The sequence below is a fragment of the Martes martes genome (genome assembly GCF_963455335.1).
Source record: "Martes martes genome assembly, chromosome: 14".
Taxonomy (NCBI): Eukaryota; Metazoa; Chordata; class Mammalia; order Carnivora; family Mustelidae; genus Martes; species Martes martes.
Window position 1 is genome coordinate 63,218,190 of NC_137902.1, and position 27,817 is coordinate 63,246,006.

Here is a 27,817-nt window from a genome sequence, read left to right on the forward strand (position 1 = left end):
ATATTTGAAAGGCATTAAATTTGACCTAGAAATTTCCCTTCCTAGGAATTCATCCTACAGGTACAATCATACATGTTCATAAAAATGGCAATGTAGTGTTGTGCTGGTAAGTTACTCGAAGCAATAAAAAGTTCATCAATAGGACTAGTTTAAAAACTTATGGAACTGATAAAATGAAATATTGTATGGTCATTAAAATGTATTGATAGGGAATTATCTCCAAAATATATTATTTGATGAAAGGAGCAATGTAAAGAACAATGCAAATTACGTTTTTTTTTAAGATCACTCTATGTAAGTATCCAATTATTTAAATGGATAAAAAATACTTCCTCAAGAATTTACTGGGGGGCACCTGGGTGGCTCAGTCAGTTGAATGGCTGCCTTTGGCTCAGGTTATGATCCCAGGGTCCTGGGATCAAACTCAGCATTATTTTAAAAGATTTTTAAAATCTTAAAAAAAAAAGTAATTTCCTGGAAGCCATGTTTGCCTCACAGGGAGAGAAATGGGGGTACCCAGCTTGGGTGAAATGTATTTTTCATTGTCTACACTTTGTTGTCATTGTCCTTAACTGAGTGTGTATATTCCTTTATCAACTCAAAATTTACTTTTTAAAGAAGATTTTGTTTATTTATTTGACAGAGAGAGCAAGGGGAGCAGCAGGCAGAAGATGAGGGAGAAGCAGCTAAACAGGGAGCCTGATGTGGGACTCCATCTCAGGACCCATGAGATCATGATCTGAGTCAAATGCAGACGCTGAACTGACTGAGCCACCCAGGCACTCCTAAACTGGAAAATTCTTGAAGGAACGCTCCCCTTCCTAGTAATGCTCTCCATTCTCAGATACTCTGAAGTCTAAGAAATTTGGAAAGGATCTAGCTAGCTATTATTTTAATTTATCCAACCTGAAACAATCAGTTGGCAAATGGATATTTTTCTTCTAAAATCTTATTTTACTAAGCGTATTTAAGGGCTTGAGATGTTTTCAATCATTCTACTGCAATATAATAGTTAATTTTAAGAGCTCTGTGAGTTTGATTTGTATTTAAGATTTTTACAATCTATATATAGGTTGGTCTTTAATAACCATTTATACATTGCTTCTTTTTATATAGGTCATGTATTCTCCTGGGAGAGTAACAAGATTAGAAATAACAAATACAGTACAGAATAAATTAAAGTGCTTCAAACTGCATTATATAATTTCAGAAAATTGGCTTCACACTGAAACGTTTAAATAAGAAAACCAAGTGATTTAAGGGGGAGAAAAAAACCCATAGTATATGCATTTTAATTACTATTGTTTAGCATGTTTTATCCTTGGCAGTGTCGTATCTGTTCTCAGGGCTCCAGTAATGCGGCAGCTCACCGGGTCAATATGGATAAAATTATTATTTTTTTTCCTTATTTAAAAAAGTTAGCTTCATTCTCCCTGAAGATGAATAGCATTTATTAGTCAAAATGTCAAAGGAGTATCGTAAAAGTAATTGTATTTTTATATATAATTCTCCAAACTCTTGTATACAAAATATCCTTATTACCCTTAGTGCCATAAGTTTGGAGGCTGTTATGGGACAGGAGATAGCAAAATGGGGGCCAATACTTTTCTAATTACTTCGGATAATAAAATGTGGGTCTTGGTTTTCCTCTCCCAACAAAATGAAGGAGTTTGGCTGCTCAGGAGGGTCTATTATTCCGGCTGGTTGTGTTTGTTTCTGTGAAGTTTAGCATCGCTCTCCTTGTACTGGGTCCTCAGGCCTTTTTCAATTTTTCTATTCGTGCATTAAAGGCCTCTTCCTGTATTTGCAGCTTTTCGTTTATCTCGGTCTGTGAAGACAATCATAAAAAAGTGGTTATGATGGAGCTATCTTTTGCTGCACATTGTCTTTGTGGTTTTGACATACTATAGTGCCTAAAGACAGACATTATCCCTCACACACCTTCCTGTTTTGCAGACAGAGCCGTGTTTCAGCCTGTAGTGATGTGATAAACTTTATCATATTTCTGTGCACATTCCCGACGTATAGCATGGCTGCTGTGAACAGGAAGTGGTATTTGGACAGCCATTTTTCACATAGCCTTGTGTTGGGAGATAGGATAATTTATCTGTATTTTCAGACAGACTTTACCAATAAGCACCGAATCAGAATAACTGCTCTGGGCTCAGCGAGTGTGGCGTCGTGGGTCCCCCCACCCCTGTGCCATGATGTTTTTGTCTCCTGTGTAATACCTTCCAAATGAGATCTCAGAAAGCTTCTGTTGTGAAATCACAACACAAATAATCTCACAATTAGAACAGTTCTCATAATTAAGAATATTCATCATACATTATAACTCTTGGAATTATGCCACTTTGTGGTACAGTTTGGGTAGAAAAAAGTACGTGATTGCTGACAGGTTTGAGTGTTTGCTGCAGCTGTGATAGCATTTAGCCTCTGGCAGTGATATTCTGTGGGCTGACATTACTACCTGCACAATTCCAGAAATCCTTCCACATTATCTGAACATTAGTAGTCCCGGAAATGTCTTCCCTTTTTCATGACAGATAATAAAATTATGTATCGAGAAGCCAGTGGTGAGCGATGTGGCCAAACTGGTGTTTTGTTTAGGCGATTTAAGAAACGTTTACGACCGTGTGAGGAGTAGTTCATACACATAGCTATTAATAAGCAATTTGAAGTTTAGAATGTTAACATCTATAACATAATTTGATGTCTTCGGGGTTACTGCATTTTGAGAAACTTCTGTTATTTCAATTTATACAGAATACATTTAAAAAATCAAATACTGTTTTGGGCTACATATAAATTTTCATTCTTCTGTATTTATTTATGAGTGTAACTGTAATAGGTTTTGAAGTGTACACCCTGGTTACCTTATCGGATAAGATTTTGTTTCACTTTCATGGTAAGAATCAATATTTCCGAAAAGATTGTTGATGTCAACAATTCTGGATCCTTATGTGAGTATCTGTCTTTTTGATTCACATTTTTTTTTTCATTGTTATTTTTAAAAAAGATTTATTTACTTTTGAAAGAGAGAGAGAGCATGCGTGAGGTGGGGGCAGAGGGAGAGGGAGAGACTCTCAAGCAGAGGCCCTGCTGAGCCCAGTCCTGACGTGGGGCTCCACCTCAGCACCCAGAGATCATGACCTGCCCTGAAATCAAGAGTCAGACACGTACCCGACTGAGTCACCAAGGTGCCCTGATTCAAGTTTTATCAAGCCCTCCCTGAGCCTCTGGCCTCTGGTTTCTCGTTTTTTTTTCCTTCTTCCTTTCTTGGTGGTTGGGTGAGGAGGCAAGGAAGAATGAACATGGACCTCCAGATTACAAAGGAACTCTGTCATTTTTCAGAAATCACTAATCCCCTTGGTCATGGTTTTAGTAGAGGTGGAAAGAGCACTGGTCTAGAAGATGGATTAATTTAGTTATGTAGCCTTGGATAAGTCACTTAGCCACCTTGGGTATTAGTTCTTACCTGAAAAAGTAAGTAGGTAAAAATTAAGTATGTTAACATTACATGCTAACTTTTAAATTTGTAATTCCAACTCTTAATTTTCTGATATATTCACCAATGTTATATTTCAGTAGTATGGCTTTGTGAAATATTTTTAAAATATGTTACTCCTGCTTCTTTCTGGTGTGCAACCTAATAGATGATATAGGAATTGAAATGGTTTGAAGAAATAATCTTGTCACAATTCCAAAGGATTGAGAAACACTACTCTAAGTAGTTAATTAACTCTTCCCACTTTCAATTAATGTGTTCTATGTCCACTTATACTTTCATTTCTTTCAACTAAGGTCACCAGCTTCTGTTTTACTGTGTCACCAGTGTTTGCACATTAACCCGGAGACCTCTCTGGTATTTCACTGAAACAAAAATCATTGACACAGGTGTGGGCTTGGGGGAGAAGGTTCGTGAGGATAAGGTCTGTGCCGAATAGCATTGTGTGCTGACAAGGGGAGATACATCTCAGATCTCTAGACCATGGTGATCAGTACTTCAGTTCAGGTACAACCAGCAGAGCCTGGATGAAAAGCCTCCTGCTCTGGTCAAGAATGAGGTTGTCATTAGTCTACCACATCTCCATGTTATTCTTCAAACGCTGCTGAGCAGATGATTAGCTATCCCACAACCACTAGCATGGGGAAAGTTTCTATTGCCTTTAAGGTAAGAATGGAAAACCTATGACCGGGGTGCCTGGGTGGCTCAGTGGGTTAAAGCCTCTGCCTTCACCTTGGGTCATCATCCCAGGGTCCTGGTATCAAGCCTCACATCGGGCTCTCTGCTCATAGGGGGACCTGCTTCTCCCTCTCTCTCTGCCTGCCTCTCTGCCTACTTGTGATCTCTGTCTGTCAAATAAATAAATAAAATCTTAAAAAAATAATAATAATAAAAGACCTAATTAAAAAAAAAAGAAAAGAAAAGAAAACCTATGACCTGGGCACAGTATCCTCTCACTGACCATACCTTGAGGTGTTCTCCCATTCAGCTTTTCTAACCTGGAAATTCAAGTTGACCTAAAAATACCTCAAGTCCCAAGATGGCAAACTTCCCTCAAGGTTTTTACATTATTTTGCCCTGTTGCTTGGTCAGGGCCAACAGCCAACATTTAATGTAAGAATTTAGTGTTAGTATTCATATTTCTCTGAAACGTAATTCTTTAAATATATTAAAGTTTGCTCCATTGGGTATAATTTTTATTATACAACTCAGGGCCAAAATAATTTCATTTTGAATGTATCTTTAAAATTATAATACCTAAACTATATAAGCTTAAAATGTTTGCTCTATTCAGTATAATTTTAATTAACATCTCAGGGCCAAGATAACTTCATTCTTAATAAATCTCTAGAACTATAAAGTGCATCAATGGGAAAGTAAGTGGATTAACATAAAAAATTTAAAGATTCACACTACATTCTCTGAAATTTCTGAATTATAGAAAGTGAAAAATGCCTGAAACCACACTGGAGAAGGAGCTCTAAAAAAACTGGATTCAAAACATGAATTCTCTACTGCCTTCTCCTCCAAAAATTATAATAACAGCATGGCTTTTAAATAAAGGAGAAAAAAATATTGGAAAATTGAAAACATCTTGCAAATATTAATTCATTAAATGTTCCTACAGCCAGTCAGCATGTTCCTACCCTGACCACTGACATGTGGCTACCTTTGAACAGGAATGCTGCAGTTTTAAGAGCGAGCAACATTGGAAGTCAGGGTTTAGAAGGGAAAAATAACCTACCTATCTAAAACAGGGGAAAAATTTTAGGTAGGCAGAGAGTAATTAAACTTGGGACTTGACCAAGACACAAGGGTAAACACTGAAATCGTGCCACACCACTGGAGTATTAAAGTCCAAAGTAGTCTGGTTGTGATATTAGAGGTTGTGTGGTTTTTGTGGATAACACTGGGATTAGAACTAGAATCCAGGTCACAGCTCCCATTCAGGGCCTTTCTACAATTTCTGACCCTGGAAATGCTGGATAAGTGATTTAGTCTTTCCATGTCTATCATTTTCCAATTTACTTATCAGGGAAGTGCCTGACTCATTCTCATGTAGTTTACCAGGACTGTTGAGAGAAAAGAAATAAAGGGGTTTGCTCTATCTTGAGACATTGTATAAATCCACATCATCAAGCCATTTTATTGAAAAATCGGCAGTAATTTGGCCCAGATTAATGTCCATGAATCCACTTAAAATGGAAAGGATTGTGGCACCTAAAAGATCTGCTCCCACCACTTCTGGTCTAAGTCCTTTCTATGCCTAATTGCATTTAGATGAACCAGCTAATGAACTTCCAGGGCCAGCAAGGTTGGCTTCAGGCCAAAGAGACAATAACACACACATACAGCAATCATATTCTTTCTGTTATAGAGTAGTGGTACAAATGTTGCAAACTCTAACAGTTAAAAAAAAATTCAATGAACAGTTAAAAATATACTGCTCACTACATGGAATATGGCCTTGGTAAAGATGTTTTCAATTTTGGGGGCCTGCAAACAATTCTATTACTGTCTAGTAGTTCCTCAGCAATAATTTCAGAGCTGCAGGATGGCAAAGGAGCCCAGGGCCATGATTATACATAAACTATATTTAGATGAAATGTTATCAAATCTAAAAAGGAGATATGTTCTGAACTCAGTTTAATTCAACTGCACTCTGCCCTTCCACACAGTAACCAGTTATTACATTCATGGGATTGTTAACAATAAAGCTTTGTGTAAAACGTGTTCTACCACTATTTCTGGTAAACACTAAACACCCCTTATTAAGCTAAGGACTTTGGCTGATTCTGTTCGTATCAAATCATTAAATGTTCATGTAAATAGTGCATTAACATTTGATGATTAGACAAGTAACAAGGTATGCTTATGCCAAATCAATCTTTTGCGCTCTCTAAATTAGTTATTAATATGATGTGCTTTTCATATATCATCTCATGTTCAGATAACAATTAAATCTCTCCCTGAGATGCATTAATATTTTAACCATGTAGTATGTTGTTCTACTGATTCATGGTCATTTCTACAAGAAATCATAAATCTTCTTAAAATATGCAATTCACTTATTTAACCATTTTTCCCTGAAAAATGATGTTCAGTCTTTGTGTTCAAGTAAAGATGGGTTTTGTTTTGTTTGGACAGGAAAAAAAGATTAAACATAAAGTTAAACTGACTGATCCATGAGCTACCGGGATAGCTGTCCCATCCCCATTTCCATGCAGCCTTTGGTGTACATGACTTAGCTACTAATGGTACTTAAAAATGAACAAACTACCTGACAGGGAGTTCAAGGATTTTAAGGCCTCTCTTTACAAATTTGGTGAGAAGACTTACCTAAGAATTGTGGTTGAAATTCCATGTTTGTACTTGGTTTATTCTTGCATGAGCCATGTTTACAGTATGACAGACACTAGGTGCTGCTGGTGAATCTGTTTTGTGATCTTATTGAGTCTCCGATGACTCAACTGTGAATTACGTGGAGATGTGAAATTGAAGTCCTCCATCGTAAGTATCACTCTTGGTGGCAGAGTGTGGGTAGTGTTTACAGACATTAAAGCTCAGGCTGGCTAATTAACCAGTAATAATAAAGTAAGTGAGCACACTATCAAGGGTGAGTACCTGAATGCCAATTACAATATCATCCGTGACTTGATCCAACACTGCTTTTATATCCTTGATGGTGAAACCCACTAAAGGATCCACGGCGGAAGTGTTGGCTTCTGATTGGGATTCCTCAGGGCCTTGTTCTTGATCCAATCCCTGGAATATTAAAAGGAAAGCACACTTAAGTGACTTCTGGAACATTCAGTGATTTATATGTGCCCTCAGACCTCTCCTGGGTGCTTTTCTACAAGGAATGATGTCAGTCTGGAAGAAGATTTTGATTGGATGTTATCCTGCATTTCTGTTGTTCATGAGCATCGGGACAGATCAAGTCATGGTGCTGCTAATCAGTGCTTACTTTGAGGAAAGTGAAGGTAGAGAGATTAAAATTGCTGAGCCATCCTCAGCTGGCCCACCAGCTAGTCAACCCTAAAGGAAATGTTTATATTGAGCTGGGAAAAATCAGAGGGAAAGACAATGGAAGAGCATTTGTTTTTTTTTTTCCTCCTGCCCATAGAGAATATAATGCTGAGACAAGGTGAATTAAGAGACAGAAGGAAACCTACCTTCATTTCTGTATCCAGTTTTGGGGGTGGCTCTATGAATGTTGAATAAATATCAAATGAGATTCCTTCTTCTAGAGGATCTGGGAAGAGACCACCTGAAGGCTTGACAACCTCTAACACTTGCTGGAGGGGAAGAAAAGAGCTGTATTATGAAAAAGCCTTTGGTGACTAAACACAATTTTGGCCAATTCATTCATTTCTCTCTATATATTGTAATGATATGTAGTATATAATACATAGCACATATTATATAATATACATCATATACCTATTATCAATTAAATTAATTAAAATTATATAATACATAATTATGTATAATTAATGTAACATAAAATTTTTACATAAGTATGCATATGCATATGTTTATACATAGTTCCAAGTCTATTATCTTTTAAGTGCTATCTCCTCTGAATTCTTGACACCACTGCCTTCTTAGTTGTCTGTTGCTTTTTGTTCTCTGTATCTCTGTATCTGATAATTAGCATTTTATTCTTCCCACTGTCTTATTCTCTTTCTATACTATGTGGCTTAGGACTTCATTTTATACTGTCTTGATCTTTAATTGTTTTTTTTTTTTTTGGATCTTTAATTGTTTTATGCATCAGCGTCCCCTTCCTGTTTCCTACAAGCTCTCTGTAGGTAGAGACCATGCTTTAGATCCTTTGTATACCTTCTCCAGTTCTGGCAGAGGTTGGGTGCTTGAAATATTTACGAACAGCCTAATGGTGATCAATGTTACTTAGTAGAGTGTGGCCGTTCTTGGGAACAATGGCAAAGTGACCACTGAGAACTCAGTGATGAGGACAATAAAGACTCTGAAGGTTAATGCATAAAGCCAGTACAGTATGAGTCAGAGAGGAGATCTGCAAAACCAACCAAAAACACAGAGGGCAAGGCAAGACCTCACCATGAGCACTTCAGAATTGTGTAGCAAGTGTGCAAAACTGAGGGAGGGCAATGGCTGGTCAACACTGGAAATGAAGAAACAGGAGTCAAAGAAATCAACTTAAGTGGTGTCCATCCCACCGTGACTTGGAGGTGAGAAAGAGAGGAAGGTACTGATGATGGCAAACATCTGAATCATTTAATTAGTTTTTTAAAAATTCTGATTCTAACAAGCAACATTTTGATCATAATTTGACTTCCCATCTCCATTGATCTATAAAGAAGTGCCAAGCTCAGTGTTTTGATCTTCATGCCCTATTAAGTTCCTCACTGTACATCAGTATGTTGATGTTCTCCTTTATACAGTGAGCTTGCTTTTGAGGCCCAGAGGTGAAGCTACCCACCATGTGCTGACGAAGTCCAACCCTGAACATACATGTTTAGAGACAAAAGTCTGGAAATGCATAAAATCACCAGCTAATTACCATCCTCCAGATCCTGGAAAAACTGGAAATCATCATCCATTCATTTCTAACTTCTCCACAATACTTCTTTTTTTTAATTATTATTTTTGATTAATTATTTTTATTAACATGTAATGTATTATTTGCCTCAGGGGTACAGGTCTGTGAATCAGGCTTACACACTTCACAGCACTTACCATATCACATACCTTCCCCACTGTCCATAACCCAACCTCTTCTCCACAATATTTCAAGTTAACTTGCACGTTAAACATGTGATCATGTATAACTTACAGGTTGTAATGTTTTGTAATGATTAAAACATTATGAATATTAATAATTGAATATTGATAATATTTTTTATTTAGATAGGTTTGGGAATGTCCTGAAAACTTAAGCTATTGTTTGGTCATCCCGATGTATTTCATATTGAATTCATACTATTAACTTTAATTCGAGTTTATAGGAAGTTGTTGCTTAGTAAATCTAGAGAAAGACTGAAGTGTTAGATAGAACTTAATAGTCAAGGCAATTTGGAAACCAAGAGATTAAATGGTTGACTTAAGGTCAAATCATCACGTAGGGCCCAGGCTAGGAGTTAAACTCTGCTGTGCCCACTTCTCAGCCTGTGTAGTTTTCAGTATCCATGTCGTCATGTTGCTGTACTTGGAAATTATTGATTATTATTAATCACTTAATCTCTATTCTCTTAGGTGACATCATTCCAGATTATTCTTCTTAAATTGAGTAAACATTAATAGAAATATAAAAAATATAGAAGAACAATTCTTCTCTTTCATCATGTTCACAAGTCATCTTTTCCCCTAAATGGGACATGCAGACATTTTCTTCTTCCCACAAAATTATTTGTACCTTTTTTTCATCATGCTTGTTTTTCATCCTCCCACACCTTATATTGCTCTTTATTTTACCAAGCTTGGAAAATGAAACAGCTAAATATAATTTAGTGTTCTTTGCAAAATTATCAGTAAAATAAATAAGCTGCACATGGGAATCCAGAGACAAGGGTGGATGATGAAGCATTTAATGAGTGGTGCACACTTTCACAGAGGGTGAGGAATGGGAATTTTGGGGAAAGTGGTGGAGAGTCAGCCATTGGAAAGCAGAGAACAAGGAATCCAATAGGGTTTGCTGCTTTTACTGTATGCCCAGAGAAAGAAAGCATGAGCAAATCTTCAAGATAAAATATTTCTCTTATTGAAGCAGAATTTTATTTTGTTGCTCTTGCCAAATCTGTCTTGCAGCTCTGCTTTTCTACACACAGGCTAGGACTTCCTGCGAATTTTTTCTGACCCTCTCGTGGAAGTTCTCAGCAGATCACCTCTGCATCCTGGTGGTAACAGATTCTCCCTTCCCCCCTTATGCCCTTTCTTCCATCAGATCGTGCACGTAAGTGCAAGAGACATATTTGTGGGCAAGTTTTGTACCTCACACCTCTGTGGTCCGCATTTCTTTACGAGGCTCATCTGAACTACTTGCCACCTACCCAGTTTTCCTGGTCTTTGGCATTGGGTGTGTGTGTGTGTGTGTGTGTGTGTGTGTGTGTCGGGCACATACTTGGGAACTTGGGCCACTTCCAGCCCTACATTTTTATTTTATTTTATTTTTTTTTGGTGGAGTGGAACTCCTGTTTATCTCAAGAACCTCTTTTGCTTGATTTTTATGAATATATCTCATAGCTCATACAGGTATTCATTTGATTTAATTCCTGCACAAAAACTTGTGGTGAGAATTTCTTCAGAATGTTTTGCATACTATCAGTGAACCCAATCACAGCCACATTTTTCTCTTTCACAAAGAGTTACATTTGGCTTTGTTACTAAGATACTACAAAGGAAAGAAATGCCCCAGTTTTAGATGGAGGTAAATATAAAATCATCTCATTAATAAGAAGACATACTGTCAAATACATAGTTTGAAATAAACCTAGTGCCAGAAGCATCATAGTGATTTTCCCCCCATTAAGAAGTCTTTTTAAAAAATAAGTTTAAGGAAAATTAGAATCAATAATTGTGATGAGAGCACAGAGCTAGCAAATATGTTTAAATGAAACCGTCTGATGCAATACTTTCTTAAAAAAATACAATTAGGCCTTTGTATTTTTTTTTTTAACAAAACCTCATGTTTTACAACATCACTGGTTCTGTAATAAAATCTATTTAAAACAGAAAGACATGGTCAGCTTTATTAAGTTAGATTTTCTGAAAGAACGTTATAATTTCCTCAAGTCTATGAATAGTTGAGGCAAATTAAATAAAGCTAGTTTTATAACTATTTTATACATTCCTGTAGCATTGTAATTGTCTCATATTTTTTTTCCTCAAAAGTCTAATATGTTACCTCTTAAACCTAGGAAAATAAAAACAGAAAAAGGATCAAGTATGTTTATTAAAAAAACGCTCCTATTTGGTACCCTGATTTAGTAAGCACCCTTTCTTCTTCTCTAAGAGAATAGCATCCATAATCTTCAGAGCAGGAAACAAAGGAAAAGACTTTAAGTGACTTGCCTGAGGCCTAATGCTGAGATTAAAAATCAGGAGTTTCTGATTATACACATACATCCATTTGGCCAAATGATTGGTTTTGCTTGACTTTCAAATACCCCCTAAATATTACTTTGAATGTAAAGCAATAAATGTGTTTCTCTTGCCATTTTTGAATGCTTGCACACAAATGGATATAATAAAAACAATCATGTTGTTCCATGTGAATGCCATTTATATTTTTTCTGATAATGAGCAGACCATTTGAACCAAGGTGAGTACATTAAAAGTTCTAATAAAGAAGAGAATAGATTTCTAAACAGAATAATGGACTGTTAAGTGAACATACAATAAATAACATCTACAGATGTGGTCGCTAGAAAATTAGTTTTGCATAACTTACCAATATACATTTCCCCCAGATGTTATCTGTTATATGAAAATTAACTTAAGTTAGCTATATTGTTCATTACGTGCACACTGCATTAGTGTTATTTAAGATGGTCTACAATCTGAGCTTTAGTTGAATTGTGCTATGGTATTTAAAGAATATCAAGTAAATGGCTTTTTGGCATAATTTAATACTCGTAAGTACAAAATTTCATCACTGAAACATTATGTAGGTTTTAAAAAATCCAAGATCTTTACTTTACAAGCCAAATGAAATCACTAGAATACTTTTAAGATTTTACATATTCAATATGAAATGGACATCTATCATGGGAATAAGTGATAGGAATTTTGAGTCCTCCTGGAACTAAGTACAGGGTCAGTGTAGGTTTAAAGAATGCTTATAAGAATTAGAATCTGCTCCAGATTTTATTGTGACTGAGAAGTATAAAAATTGTATCTGAAAATTGTGTTACTTCATGCTTTCTTTTTCTATTTTATGTGTTCGTGTTATTGATAGTACCAAGTCTGCCTTACTGTTTTTGTTATCCTGGTTTTTTTTTTAATGTTTTTGTTTATTGTTACTTATTTCTTATTTTTCTTTGAAAAAAATTGTGGGTGGATTTGTGAATAGTGATTAAAATCTGTGATCAAGGTGGCAATTACTAAATTATTAAATCCAGTTATTAAAATATTCAAGATATTAAAAATGCCATTGAAATGACAACTCTCCACTGTTTTGAACAGCAGAAAGCAAGATAAATCTGTTAAACCTTTTCGGAGCGATAGAAATACGTACAAAAAACTGGTATGCTTTAAAAAGACATTTGTTTCAAATTGTCAGATGATGACTTCATATGTAAATCAAAACTTACTACAAAATGTCAAAGTTTCAAAAAGCAAACTTTATTGCAAACATTTCCCAATACTAACTAAGGAAAAAAGGCACAAAAATTCCTGTAATGTTTTAACTATTTTCTCCCCTTGAAAAAAGGCATTACTCATTTGCAAGTCTAATGAAGAGGTACATGTGTGGTTCTGGAAATTTTTAACAAAAATTGTAACCCATTGCCCACAATATACCACACAAAAAGTAACAACATATGAGTGCCACCTGCAAAATGCAATAAACTCTGGTAATGTCATACTGAGGCCATAAATTTAAAATCAAAAGAGAGGAAATTCAAAAGCTCAGATTATCAGAGAAACTTCAATTAATCCATTTCTAAAGTGTTTTCTTTTGTGTCAGGCCATTACAAACTTCTTAATATACCCCATAAATGTAGAATATCAATTCTGCTACAAGAGTCCTCCTCCCCCTTTGCATTTTTGACTTGGAAATAAATTTGCAAATGCAGCACATTAATTTTCTTTCCTGTGCTTAATATGCAGTATTTACATTTTGAAAAGGTTCAAAATGTTGCCAGGCTTCTGCAGGGTATGAATAGACATCTAATAGCAACTTCTATTTTTATCCACAACACACTGGCAGTTTGAACATCTATAACTTAACAGAGCTTTGAGACCATCAGATCCACACGCTGATCACCTTAACAGTGACCAGTGACCCATGAAAAGTTAGGACAGGAAATGAAGACTCCCCATTCCAGCTGAAGTGGCAAGGAGGAATTTAAGTTGGCAGGCCCACAGTAAACCAAATTGCAGACTGGCTAGGACACTTGAGTTAACACCTTGTGCCCATTTTAATTTAGATCTCTTGATATAACTTGGGCTTGAAATTTTTTTAAAAAAGTGAAATAACTAGGGGCGCCTGGGTGGCTCAGTGGGTTAAGCCTCTGCCTTCGGCTCAGGTCATGATCGCGGGGTCCTGGGATCGAGGCTCACATCGGGCTCTCTGCTCAGCAGGGAACCTGCTTCCCCCTCTCTCTCTGCCTGCCTCTGCCTACTTGTGGTCTCTCTCTCTGTCAAATAAATAAATAAAATCTTAAAAAAAAAAGTGAAATAACTAAAGAAACTGATTCCAGAGTATTTTAGCCATCTCTAGTATTTCCAAGCATAGTTCTGCTTAAGGCCAACATTACAATTCGAAAAGAAATCTTAGTACTCCTATCTTAATGACCTCAGACAACAAAATCCTCTCTAATGAATTTGGAAAAAAAAAAGTACCTTCTTGTAGTGTAAATGCAATTTAAAAGGAAAAGATGTTTTGATCTGGCTCTGGTGTAAACATTTCCTGAGGGATTGAACAGTTCTTCAGATACCCAGATATTTTCTAAAGATGGCAATAATCTGTAGGATAGACCACTGAATTATAGGCTTTAGACTTGGCTCTATTCCTAATTGTGTGATGCTAAGAAAATCCCTAGGTCTCAGTTTGTTTATCTGTAAGAGTAGGATAATGATAATTGCTACCTGGCTACTTCATTGAATTGTTTCAAGCACAAATTAGATAATGTGGATGAAAATTCTGGGAGTTGTTCAAAGAGAAAGTATTATTAAACCCAAAGGTGTATTATTATTATTATTTATAATTACTGTTATTATTGAAAGGATCATCTTTCTAATGCCAGCACTGGAAGAAAGAGTAGAGTAGCCATATTGAGAATATCGGTCCATGATACTTCTGTATGAAATAATTAACATTGCCCCAAGAGTCCAGCTAATGGAGAAGAGTTTGTTAATAAGAATATACTGTCACCCTGTTTCCATATAGTTACAGCCTTTAAATTACCAATGCCATCTTATTTGAAGAGTTCCTCGGACCCAAATAACTTCTCTCTGGAGACCTAGATAGCATGACATAGTTAATTGTTCTGTGACATGATCGAGACTAAGGCAAACCACCTATTTAGAAAAGGAGATGTTTACATCTAACTTTCAAAATTAGAAAAACTGCCTCTCCACCCTTCCCCATCCAATATATCACTCTTTTCACCTTTCGTTTTTCAGCATCCAGTATGGCCCGTGGTTGTCCAAACTGAGTTCACTTCCAAAAGATTTCCTTTAACAGATGTCATCAAAGGTAAGGACTTAGGGCCTATTGGACACATTTTTTAGCATGTCCTTTTTATGAAAATTGGAACACCGGACCTCTTCAAACTGCTAAGTTCAGCATTGTACCTTTGATTCTTAGATTGACCTTATCTTGTGACTTCCTTAGGGTGAGAGAGGGAATGTATGGTTGGTTCTATTATAAATAATTGGAAAATAACTAAAAAAAGCCACTCAGAGTGTATTTGTTTAACTAACTAAGTTACACTCTGAAAGGGATATCCCTGAACCCAGTGTAAAGTATTTCAAACAGTTCTCATCATGGATAAATGTGTTTTAGCTTCATCCTGGCATTCTATTTAAAGCTTGATGGTTTTTAATATTTAAAATTGAGGAAATACTCTAAATTATCTCCTGTTTCAAGAATTAAGTATCAGTATCTGTAAATTAGTCAGCATGATAAAGACAAGTTATGCAATTATATTTGCTGTTTTGAGAAGCTGGTTTTGAATTTTCAAATATAAATTTAAAAAATTGATTTTATATGTTTCATTCAAATTATATCTTATGATAGGTTCTATGAAGATGAAATTAGTTCATGGGCTTTATATTTGAGAATACTCTTTTTGAACAAGTACCTGGAATTTGCAGAAAATCATCTGGGACAGTAAGTCATAATGATTAGAAGAGAAACTACAATAAATGAAGGAACCCTAAGTCTTTGGTTCTAGTTTTTCTCTTTTCATGGACTTCCTGTTATTCTCACAGCTTAAATTACCTGAGTAAGAGGAGGCTGAAACTATTTGGATAAAGCTATCCATGTAATTTACTTAACTTCAAAGCATACCAATTGACTTGCACTTAGGTCCTGAAGTCATCATCCGTTGGAAGTAAAAAAAAAAAAGAAAAAAAAGTAAAACAAAAAAACCCTCCAAAAACAAACAAAAAATTTCTTAAAACTATATTGAAATTAATTTCATTTAGAAATATAAAGCTTTTTTTTTTAAGGCTAAACTAGAATGTTTGTAGAGTGCTATGAAGTCTTTAGAAAAGTCAACATAATATTATTATTCCTGACCTCTTAGACCCAAGATGTCTATTTTAAGTAATCTGACATTAAAAATGTGCTGACAAATATAGATTAAAAAACAACACAGGAAGTTGTAAATCAGTTGGTAACCCTTAGCATCAAGGAAATAAGAGACCACGAAAATGTAGTCATTTACTTTAGTCAACCTCAACTTTAATTTTTAACTAAAGAAAATTCGCAGAAGGCATGATGTTTACATTTGGGATATTTTATTCATAGTTTGTGTGTTTCCTTTTTCTCCAGTGGGCTCATAAATTATTACAAGGAAACATGTCACAGTTATAAATATTTCCCCCTCAGCCTAACTCCCTCCACCATTCCTCCCCCAGCCCTCCTTTTAAAATCTCCACTAACTGGTTCTTTAAGTGCAGTAGTCATTCTTCTTTGATCAGCAGGGCAGGATTTTCTTGTTTGGGAGAAAACTGCTGTTGATTACTCTTGTGTGCCTGGCGTTCTGGAAACTGGGCTCTTTCAGGGAGCACCCAGGTCCTTCCTTCTATGCCGCACAGCCCATTATTATATACATGGTGGTGTCATTATTTCTATAACTTAAAAAGAGTCTTGTCTTTCCTTCCCAGGAACAGCTCTAGGTCCTCTAAGTTTCTGAGGCTTTTCATGGAATCTGAATTCTTGGAAATTAATTACAAAACTGGTTTTGTGGACAATGACACACAGCAATAGATTTCTGCAAAACAAAACAAAACAAAACAAAGAAAACCCCTTTCACCTTTCACCTATAATCTGTTAAAAATAAATTTAAATCATGGCAACTCTGAAAAATTTAGGTGGTATCTGTATTTCAGATTTGAATGTTTTAGAAATCTGGTTCCCCTTCTCCCCTCTTAAATGTGTAGTCAGAGTCCTGGATTGACTCTGCCACTCAGTAGAGAGTATCTCTGGAACATGTTTTCTTTATTTGTAGAATCAGGGGGTTAGGCTAGGTCTTCTCTAGTTCAGTTACAGATGCTATATCCTACATTACTAAATTTCAAGTGGGCTTTTCTCTATTTTAAACAAGCCTCAAAGTCGCCAGCCTGTGCAGATCCTCAGATTCAGTATTTTCTGTCATGATGTAGAAGAATATTTGGATGGCACTCTCAGTACTTAATGGAGTCTTAGACAGGCTGCGGCTTGTCCATTTATTTCTACTTAATTATCTTCTGCAAACCAGTTCCTCCTTCATTTTCTTTCTCTCTCAAGGGCATCACCAACTTCTTGGTTTCTGGACTCAAAACGTTGAGGTTGTCTTCAGTTGTTCCCTCTCCCTTGGCCCTAACATTAAGTCAAGTGTTGGGGGGCACCTCTGTGATGCGTGTCATACCTGCCCCCTTCTTTTTCTTAACCGTGCCCCCCTGTAGCCTCCAGAGCCAAGATCTTGCCTTCAGAGATCTTAACTCCAGCCATATCGCATTACTACTTTCCCACTACTCACAGTGTCTACAACACAGTGGGTGCTCTATAAACATTTGCTATGGGAAAAGAGAAAGCCAGTCAGCCAGCCAGCAAGGGTGGATGGAGGTGGTTTCCCAGCTGTGAGTCTTGCCTATGCTGCCCTCTTTGCTGGGAGGGCACTTCTTCCTCATCCTGGCTGATCAATATTACATCTGTCCTTCCAGGCTCGCTCATTCACCTCGGTGAAGTTTTCCTTGATCTCCCTTGTGCCAGAGCATTTTGCTTGTTCCCCTTGCAGACTATTTGTTCTATGTACTTTGAGTTACAGCTATGCAGGACTGATCTCCCATTACTTTGTGGAAACGACTTGAGGGCAAAGACCGTGTTATTCATCTTGGGACCCTAGCTCAGGTCTTTGTACAAAGGCAGCATTCATTAGGTATTAAATACTCCATTAGGGTAACAATTCATTTAAGAATTTTCAGGGCTGACAATTTGTTTGATCTGCTATGATTCAGTTTTAAAAGGTTAACATGAAAAATCGTACCACTTGAGAAGGAAATCTAATGGTTTATTGTTGCATCAGGGCAATACCTGTATTTCTCAGTTATGAATGAATCCTAGAGTATTCGCTTGATTACCATAATGTCAAACAACAAAACCACCTCTCACTGACTTGACCGTATTGCTTAAGCTGAGTAAGAATTGTTTTACACAGTATAGTTTAAAATTCTAGAGAATTCCTTAGAGATACCACTTTCTCCCTACACAGCTTCTAATGGAAGTAATATTAACATCAGAAAATGCCTAGATTTTCTGAGTTGCCCACCTCCAGGGTCCATGATTCACATTGCTCTCCATTGGCCATCCACTGTCATCTCCAACCCTCAAAAACAATTATGAATGGTACCCATTGGAGTTGTGGCAGTACTGGTCACCATCCAGGAAAATCAACACTGCTGATGAAGAAAAGAAACTCTCATTTATTGAGAATCTACTCTGAGCCTGGCATTGAGCTAGTTAGAAAGCACATTATAAATATTAGGTCCTTCAGTTCATACTGCCTTGTGAAGAGAGGTTTTATAGACCTCATTATTTGGATGAAGAACCTAAAGCTCACAGAGTTCGGGTAACTCAGCCAAGGTCACACAACTAACTAGAGAATGGCAAATTCCGGCAGAACTTGAACTCAGATCCATTTAACTTCAAAATCTATGCACCTAATCCTCGGCAGCAAGTGCAACCCCACTGTTTGTTTGTTTGTTTGTTTGCTTATTTTTTGTGGAGTCCCAAGAATGTTTCTCTCTGGTTTACAAGTGAAAAAATATAGGATCGGAAAACTGAAATGATATATGCACACTAGGGATCTGACCATAAGTGGTCAGGGAATTTCAGAAAGAATTTATTCACCGGTTCCTCACAGCCCTACTGTGCATAATTCAAAATTAACTCAACAAAAGTAAGACATGGAGGTTGTAATTTTTTTTTTTAAGATGGCAAGATGTAAAAGGCATTTGGTTTAAAAACAAATTTGAGGGGCGCCTGGGTGGCTCAGTGGGTTAAGGCCTCAGCCTTCGGCTCAGGTCATGATCCCAGGGTCCTGGGATCGAGCCCCACACCCGGCTCTCTGCTCAGCCCGGGGAGCCTGCTTCCCTTCCTCTCTCTGCCTGCCTCTCTGCCTACTTGTGATCTCTGTCAAATAAATAAATAAAATCTTTAAAAAAGAAAAACAAATTTGAGAACATGCTTAATTCATTTGTGTAAGCAGGAATGCATAGGAGCACCAGTTTGCTGTTGGTGACTAAAACTGCATGTTCCCGCTCAAATAGCATTGTGTCTCATTTGTTGTAATTGTAATTACTGTTTTCTTTGGAATCACAGTTTTTTTTCTAGGAACAGGCACATGCAGAAAAGCAACCAATAACCTAGACAGTTAAAAAACACATTGAGAAATGAGTATGGTTGTGTGAACAAATCTCTTGTGATTATTCTTCCACTGTGTGCTGTAATGTGCTTTAAATCCATTTCCATATTTTTAATTAACACTTAGTCCCAAAAAACTTTCTGGAGCCCATTTAAATCACAAATGGAGGAAAAAACAAATTTGCTTTATCAGAAAATTGACTACAGACTATTTTGGTGGCTTTTATTATTTTTACATTTTAATGATTAAAATTAAATATAGCCTGATTACTCACGACAGAAGACAGTGAAATAATTTTCATGGCTGATATAATTTTAAAGTCAAACCTGGGTGAATGAGATATTCATTCCGTTGTGGACGAGTTTCATTGTCCACCCTGTGGCTCTAATTTCTGATCAGCCCCATCCATTTCATGAAAGGAATTAGACAGCTGTACCAACTTACTCTTTTAGCAGAGACCCAGTGGTGCTTTGGCTTGATCTCAACAGCTGTCCTATAGGGACTATAGTGTTCTGTTTTACAGATTGTAGACACCTGTTTTCATAGTTTGCATCATTCATTTATTTTGAGTGAAAAACAGAATGCACAAATTTTATTTTAAAATTCTTTGCACCAAAATATCACCTGCTATATTGAAACACAGTCGTTGGCACAAGTAAAAGGCGTAACTGCAGCTCTCTGAGGAGGCTTATTCATACGTGGTCCTATAACAAAGGCCACTGTCCTCATCTAGAAAATGGGGATAATAGTAGTCACCCACCACATGGGTTTTGTAAAGATTAAATCAGTATGTGGAAAGCACTTACACAGTGTCAGGCATGTAGAGACAGCTTAAAAGTGTGCAGTTTTTAAAAAAATATACATTTTCATGTCACTTATTTATGTCTGCAATAACGATAAGCAAAGATCTCCTGAGGGTAGGGACTTGGTCTGTTTTGTTCCCCACTTCACTTCCTGCCAGGCAGCAGATAAATAATGGGAAAGTAATAAATATGTATTGAATAATTAAATGTAGGAAATCACTGTGGTCCACAGATCACTCTATCACCATGTCCCCCTGCTATAGAAGTCTACTGACATGCAAGGTGCCCAATTTTATGATTTTTTTCTGTATCTCCTTCCTTCCAGCCTGTGCCCCCAACTTCAGCCATCTACTATGACCTATAACTCAGACCGCTCCTGATCTGGGTGTCCAGCCTGGCTCCTTGATGTATTCTTCCCTCTATTAATGGTTCGATTCTTCCAAAAGGTGTCCATGTATGATGGAGTCACACCAACTGTATAGATTGTGGTGGTAAGACTGGAATGTTAGGGTGAGTGTAGCCTTTTCCCTGATGAAAAAATTATTCAGGCCAGGAGAAAAGCCTTGAAGGATCGTTCTGGTTTTCACACTTGTATGAACACAGCCCTGGCATGAAGAGTTGCTAATGAAGCCAGAGAATGTGGCCCAGCATGTTAATTTACTTGATGTAGGGAACTTCCTGGTATTTACAAATGAACTCCATACATTCGGCAACTGATATTTAGATAAGAAAATCAGAAAACAGCACATGCTGTAATAGAGTGCTTCAAAAGATTGTAGTATCAATCGATTCCAGCAAAGCTAACATCATTTAACTATTCAAAAACAAGCAAGGACAATGAGCTACTGTTTCGAAATCTGGCTAGAAATAAGAAACTAGGACTAAAACCATTCAAATAATAAAGGTAAATTGCAAAACTAAGCCATAGTATTAGCTGGGTTAATCTAATTATACAATCTACAACTGAGCCTTCACCGATTTTGGACTGGAGTATCACTGTAAACATCAGCCACCCGATTACTTCACTGCCCTCAGAGAAGATGAAGATTTACTTTGAGGGATCTGGTGTTCAAGGCATGTTTTGAAGAACAGATAGAATATCAAAATGTTATGAAAAGGCAAATTCTATTTCTTTAGCTTCTAGTTGTTTTTGAAACATTTGTTCTGTTTATCTCAGCAATGATGGTAAATACTAAGAAACACCTGGGAAGATAATATTTTACGGTCATTCTTTCTTCTAAAAAAATAGCATTTTCTTTACAGTTTATTTTGCTATAATTGGTTTGCTTACTTGCTTATTGGCAAGTAATTTTATTTTTGGTTGTAGACACAGAAGTACAGACTTATAACTGATTTATTCTTTTATTAGATCGATTTTCCTGCTGGTAGATCATAGGCATTTTATTATTTTAGCAAGAATTTTTTAAAGCGTTTGCTGCTACATCTCTGAACTTCACCATCTCACTAGCATCTGTCAGATTTAATCACCTACAGAACTACCTTATAAAGATTACCTTATCAGAAAAAGTGTCAACTTGTGAGCTTCGGTGTGAGAATTGCAAAATAGAGCCGAGCTACACTAACAACTGCGGTGCTAATTTATTGTAAATTATGTTTTTTTGTTTGCAGAGATAAGACACGAGAAGTGTTTCTATTTGAATTCATTTCCTATTATTTCAACATAAATACCAAACAGCTTGACAAAAATGTGAGAAGGTAGAATATTCCTTAAATAGGTTCTAGTGATAGTGAAATTTATTTTCTAAGCTATTGGTACCAGTCGTGTCACATTGTTCTAGGTGCAGAATCAGATAGCACAATTAACATAAAACACGGATGTTTAGAATATTAGATGGAAATTGCTGATTGTCATGTGAAGAGTGATGATTTATAGGATATGAACTGGAAATAATTGCAGAGCAAGCTGGTCTACAACAAAGCTTTAATTCACTGGGCTGACACTGTAAACTCATAATGTGTCGACCTGGCACCAGCTATGATAGATTATGGCTGTTCGAAACACATAAGCATATCCCTTTCATGAGCATTCTGGGAACCGTAGTTCAGATGACCCCAGTAAAAACAATTGCAATGGTTTGGCCAAGCTGGTTCTCTAAGAAATGTAAAAATCGTGATGAGTCATTATATTATTAAAATTCAGAACTAGGTGGCAATGAATCACATGAAGTTATCACTTTCAAATCATCAAAGGGAATATAAATTGGGTCATATAAAGTACCATGAATCTCACCGCAGTTTTCACTAGAAGAACCTCTTATATAAACAAGGTTTTATTATTATATTTATTAATGTTATTATTAAAACCAGAGTGAAATTTAGTGCACATAAAAGTGAAGGGCTAATGTTGCTGGTTTAAGCCAGAAAGAGGATACGTCCGTATTTGTAGATAGCTTTATGTAGCACTGTCTTTACATTTTGGCCTATTCTTCTCTTTATGAGTCAATGCCAAACGTGGGAATTTGTATACTTCTTAAAAATGCATGAGTGGATGGGGCACATGGTGAGAGGTCCTCAAATCAATTTGTTTTTTAAGCTAAACTAGACTTTGAACTAGAGAACTTGAGAACCAGCTGTAGGTCAACCCACCTGTTCCATTATCCTCTGTCCCCCTTTTTTAATACTTTGGATCTTTCAAAGAAAACAAAGTAGAAATACCACTTAACAGAAAACTAAAAAGCCATTTTGCTGGCTTTGCTGTGACTTTGCTAGTAAGCTATATGCTGTACCAGATCCCATATTTAAAAGAACAGTTTTGTCTCTTGAGTAAGATTTAGATTTCAGTTCCGTTCAATTGAGATGGGTGCATTGCATCTGGGTAGGACTTCTGAGCTCACAGGGGTTACAATCTAGAGGTGAAGTTAGAAGGAAGGGATATGAAATCAATTATAACGATGTGTGGAAATGGCTACAACTGGGCTAGAATAGGGGACTGCTCGTCAGTCATCCTTTACTTAGCTGATGACTGAATGATGTACCAGTTAGGGAATCAGCCAAATGAAGACACTAGCAAGAAAGGGAAGGGCATGGAGGAGTATGTGGGTGTTTCCACTGTCAGCTAGCTCCTCTTCATAATAATTATCCAAGGCCAGAGGAATAAGTGGCATTAAACCACTTGACTGTAAAAACATTTTAAAATAAACTTGGCTCATGAAGAATTTGAGCATAATTGTTAATTGCTGATAAATATTACTTTGCTTATAAGGAAGAACAGAAGAAATACTATTGTTGGCTAATGGTTATTTTTACTTAAGATGTTTATAGTTGGAGGGATACAAATGGGCCTCTGGTCATAGATTATGGAAAACGCATTGATAGTTAAATATATTTTAAAAACCCAAATATTAATAACTACTGACATTTGTGTAGTCCTTTTCTCCCAAAGCTCTTGACAAACATTACTGACTATACACACACAGGAATAGCACTGAAATGCTGCTACTCTTTCAAAGGACAAGATGTTGATTCAAGAGAAAAGTAGCAAATGGATGATCTACTTAAATACAGTTCTGCAGAATATAGGTGTGCATTTGGAAATGAAAACTCATTCCACAGTACCTCCCTCCCAAAGCATTTGTCATTTTATTTCAACCTTATTGAATTAGTGGTTTTATTTAACTCCATTTTTTACTAAGACACAGATGGTGTTTGTATTTTTTTTTTTTTTTCTTAGATGGAGATTGAGCTGGTTTATGATTGCTGCATTGCAGTGAGTAAGGACCAGGGCCCATTGCATCTCCTTTCTGAGGGTGTCAGCTCTGGCTCTGTAGTGCCTCCTAGGGCTGATACACCAGTGCAACACGAGAGTGCCACTGGAGGTCTAGTTTTGTTTGATTACAAACCAAGATTATCCTCACGTATCTGAAAGAAACCACCTGGCTCAAACAAGTTTCATTTATGAAATATTAGATCAAATGAATTGTTGCTGGGCTGCTTGGTGACACCGATGAAAAATATGCCATGTTTGTCATACTTACTTGAGCAAAGTGTAAATTACATGGCAATAATCACTTTAAAAAATGAGACAACATAGAATATTTAATGTATACTTTTAGGGCCCTTACTGTAAAATATTAATTATTTTATTGCATTCTCAAAGTATGACTGGCAGTGACAGAAATACAGTTTCTTTACATTTCCTGTAAAGATATTAATATAAATCCTGTATGTCTTCAAAAGTTCAGCTAAACTCCCAGCTCCTCCTTAAAGCTTTCATAATTTATTTTTTTCCCAGAAAACAAGTCAATCTATGTTTCTAAAACTCTCACATATACAATCATTTTTATCATACCTTTACTGAGGGTGTACTAATAAGCCAACTGCTGTCTAGGCCCTGAGAATTCAGACATGACCAACATACATTCCCTAACTTTCAAGGAGGTCACAACCCAGTGTGTGGGTGGGGGGCTTGGTAGAAATAGCACAGTAATTGGCAGTGTGCAGTAATTATTATAAGTATATGTAGGGTGTCCTAGAAACTTAGAGGAAAGAGCCACTTCATTGTGGTGGAAGGGAAGAGGGGATCTCCCAGGGAGATGTAAAAGGGACATGGTGCCTGAATTAAATCTTGAAGAGGAAGTAGGGCTAGCAAGGAGACAGAGTCAGACAGAGAGGGCAGATCCCAGCCAGAAAGACAGACAGGGAAAGCGGCATTTACATAAACATAGAGAGTAAGAAAAGCACTTTGACGAGAGATGCACTCAGTGTTGGTGAAGAGCTGGGGTCATAAGGGGCAGGTGTTGGTTAACTACATAACTTTTGGGCAGGTCATTTAATTTCCAGTATGCCTTAGATTTGCCACCTATCGCATGGGGCAAGTAACCTGCTGACTGACATTTAATTGATAGAACCCATTTTCTTGGGGATTTTGTGGGAACATATATCAAAAATTCAAAGCACAGAGCAGTGGGAATAAAAATTATGATGTAAAAGTCTAACAACAAAATGAAATTTTATTTGAGGAGTGCTAATGTTTTAAATATTTAAATGTTTTAAATTGAAAATGTGATTTGTAGCCTTTTAGAGTAAGTCATGTCTAAGAAGTAAGTGTGTGTCTTTTGCTAGAGCTACATTGAAACATTGGGGAAAAAAATTAAAAAGAAATCAAAGGATTTATTTTCCATATGTCTAAATAATATCCAGCAATTTTTAAAACAAGTTTAGCAAAAGTTAGAACAATGCAGTTCTCCCATCCTTGGCTGAGAGGAAGCCTGCTTGATTAATGTAATTAAAGGGTTGCTTGTAACTCAAGACTCAATTAAAAAAATAAATTTGGCCTTATTACTTTACTTCCAACTGGTGGTTTTCCTAGTGTGATTTTTGAGCTAAAATCTGTGGCTGCTTTGTTCATGACACATGAATTGTTTTAGCACATCCTTTCCCCTGCTGTGCATATGATTAAGAAAGCAGAGGTTAAATAGTGCAGTAAAGAATTGGGTAAATTCATTCTATTTTTGCTCACAGCGCCTTTAATTCCCCTCCCCTTTTTCAGGACTGAAAGAGTACAGAAGCCTATTATCTTTTCCTGAAATAATTTAAGATATGTTCTTATGCTGAAAGTGTAACTTTTCTCTCTCAACATTTTCTAGTACACTGATTTTGTGATGCCGGTGCCATAGACATTATCTGTATTAGCAAGGAAACCAAATGCAAGAGCATCCTACCATTTATTCAGTGCTCATGAATGCTGGGCACTGTGATAAGCATTTTGCATGTATTGTTTTACTCTTACTTGTGATAATCCTACCAGGTAAGGATAATTGTTCTCATTTTTAGACAAGAAACAAGAGGCTCTAAGAGGTTACGGTATTTTTCCCAGAATCCACAATTGGCAGGAGACTGAAGTAGAGTGCTAAATCTGGTCTACTTCATTCTAAACCTGGGTTCTCATCCATTTGCATTTTTTTGTAGGACAAGTTTGATTCAAAGACTTTAAAGCTAGTTCTGGTAGAGCATCTTGTATATGTTCGCTGTGATACATGTTAAATTCAACTGAATGGAAATTTTAAGCTCATAAGGGCAAAGAGCAGTGAGTTCTCTACTCTACTTAGAGTTTATAGTCTGGTGTGGGTGTGACTATAGTATGAAGTACAATATGATAGGCAGCATGAAAGGCAGTGTGGTGTGATGGGGAAAATCATGACAAACTCCTCCTGTCCAAAGGAACTCTTTGTTTTGTCCCTTAACCTGTTCTTTCCCCAGTCTTCCAGGTAATGGCGCAGATATGCATCCGGCTATTCAAATCAGAACCCTGGAGCCATCCCTGATTCCTCTCTCTCCCTCAGCCTTTGTATCAAGTTCTTCAGCAAGTGCTGTCAGATTTGCTCTGAAATCTGACATCTACTTCGATCTACCTTCCCTGCCACCACCAACGTCTCCAAGCTCCCAGGACCACAGCCATCACCTTCTAGCTATGGAAAATAAGTGTCTCTTCTCCCCTACCCAGTAGGAACCATGTACAAGGGGCAGCCAGAGTAGGTTTGGGGGAACGTGAAGCTGTTATGATACAAAATTACATACAAAAGCGAATATATAGAATGGTAACAGTAGTAACAAGAAACTACATATATTAAAGAGCTGACAGGGGCACCTGGGTAGCTCAGTAGGTCAAGCGTTTGCCTTCCTCTCAGGTCATGATCCAGCAGTCCCAGAATAGAGCCTGGAGGTGGGCTCTCTGCTCAGCAGGGAGTCTACTTCTCCCTCTCCCTCTCCCCTTCCCCCAGCTCACACTCCTTCTCTCTCTGGCTCACTCTCTCTCTCCCTCAAATAAATAAAATGTTAAAAAAAAAACCAAAAACCTGACAAATTCTACAAATAGAACAGAAAAATAAATTAAAGTATATTAACTGCTTGACCTCACATCTGTAATATATTTAACTTTTTGGCTTTTATACTCTAATCTGCTATTCACATGATGATGATTTTGTAATATTATCTTCCATAGAAAGAATGTAAAGCTTAGTGGGTCTTTCTTTTAGTCTGTTAATGGAATTTCAGCCTTGCAACTCATTATTGGTAGCATCATGTACATTTGAGGATTGATGTCAGATTGCAGAAAACCTGTACCCAAGTTTCCTTTCGTATATGACTTGCAGAATTTAAGATGCTTTTCAGGTTCTCTTCTGCAGTGAACAATTTAAAATAATCTTTACTTGTTGAATGGATGGCACTCATTAATCAATTTATGTCGATGTCTTCGTTGTAGAGGAATATTATACGTTTGATGTTATCTTCATTGATGTTAGTATTTTTTGTAAAAATGAAAGAAATTGAAATCTTTTTACAATGTGTTCCTATGATTCACTCCTCTTCACTAATTGGACTATCAAGCAATCTAGAAGCCTATTCATTGCTTCAATTTAAAATGTATTTCTTCTTTTTATTGGATTACTACTTTTGTTCTGATCTGAATTTTGGGGGCTTACAATTACTCATTGATGTCAGAATAATTTCTACTGATTTAATTGCTCATCTGTATTGCCCTTGTTTCATATTCCACTATACTTTAAATTTTCCTCAGTTCTTTAATAAATCAATTTAAAGATGACAAAAGAAGGTACTCTGAATGTAAGTCCAAATCACAAGCTGTAATTTCTCACTTGTTGAACTAAAACATTCCAAAAGTCTGCCCAAATTGCAGTTAAAATGGTATATTCAAAATTTATTGAATAAAATGTTTGCATTTCATTTGCACTTGGGTTTTTCTTCCAAGT

General features: G+C 36.6%; 1 long non-coding RNA gene across 1 annotated transcript; it reads left to right on the forward strand.

The window, feature by feature from the left end:
- The first annotated feature begins 3,890 nt into the window (after positions 1-3,890).
- On the forward strand, positions 3,891-27,790 carry LOC308355339. Its single transcript, XR_013967955.1, has 3 exons — positions 3,891-4,174; positions 14,837-14,909; positions 26,307-27,790. It is a non-coding gene; the product is annotated as an uncharacterized lncRNA (long non-coding RNA).
- Positions 27,791-27,817: the final 27 nt, after the last annotated feature.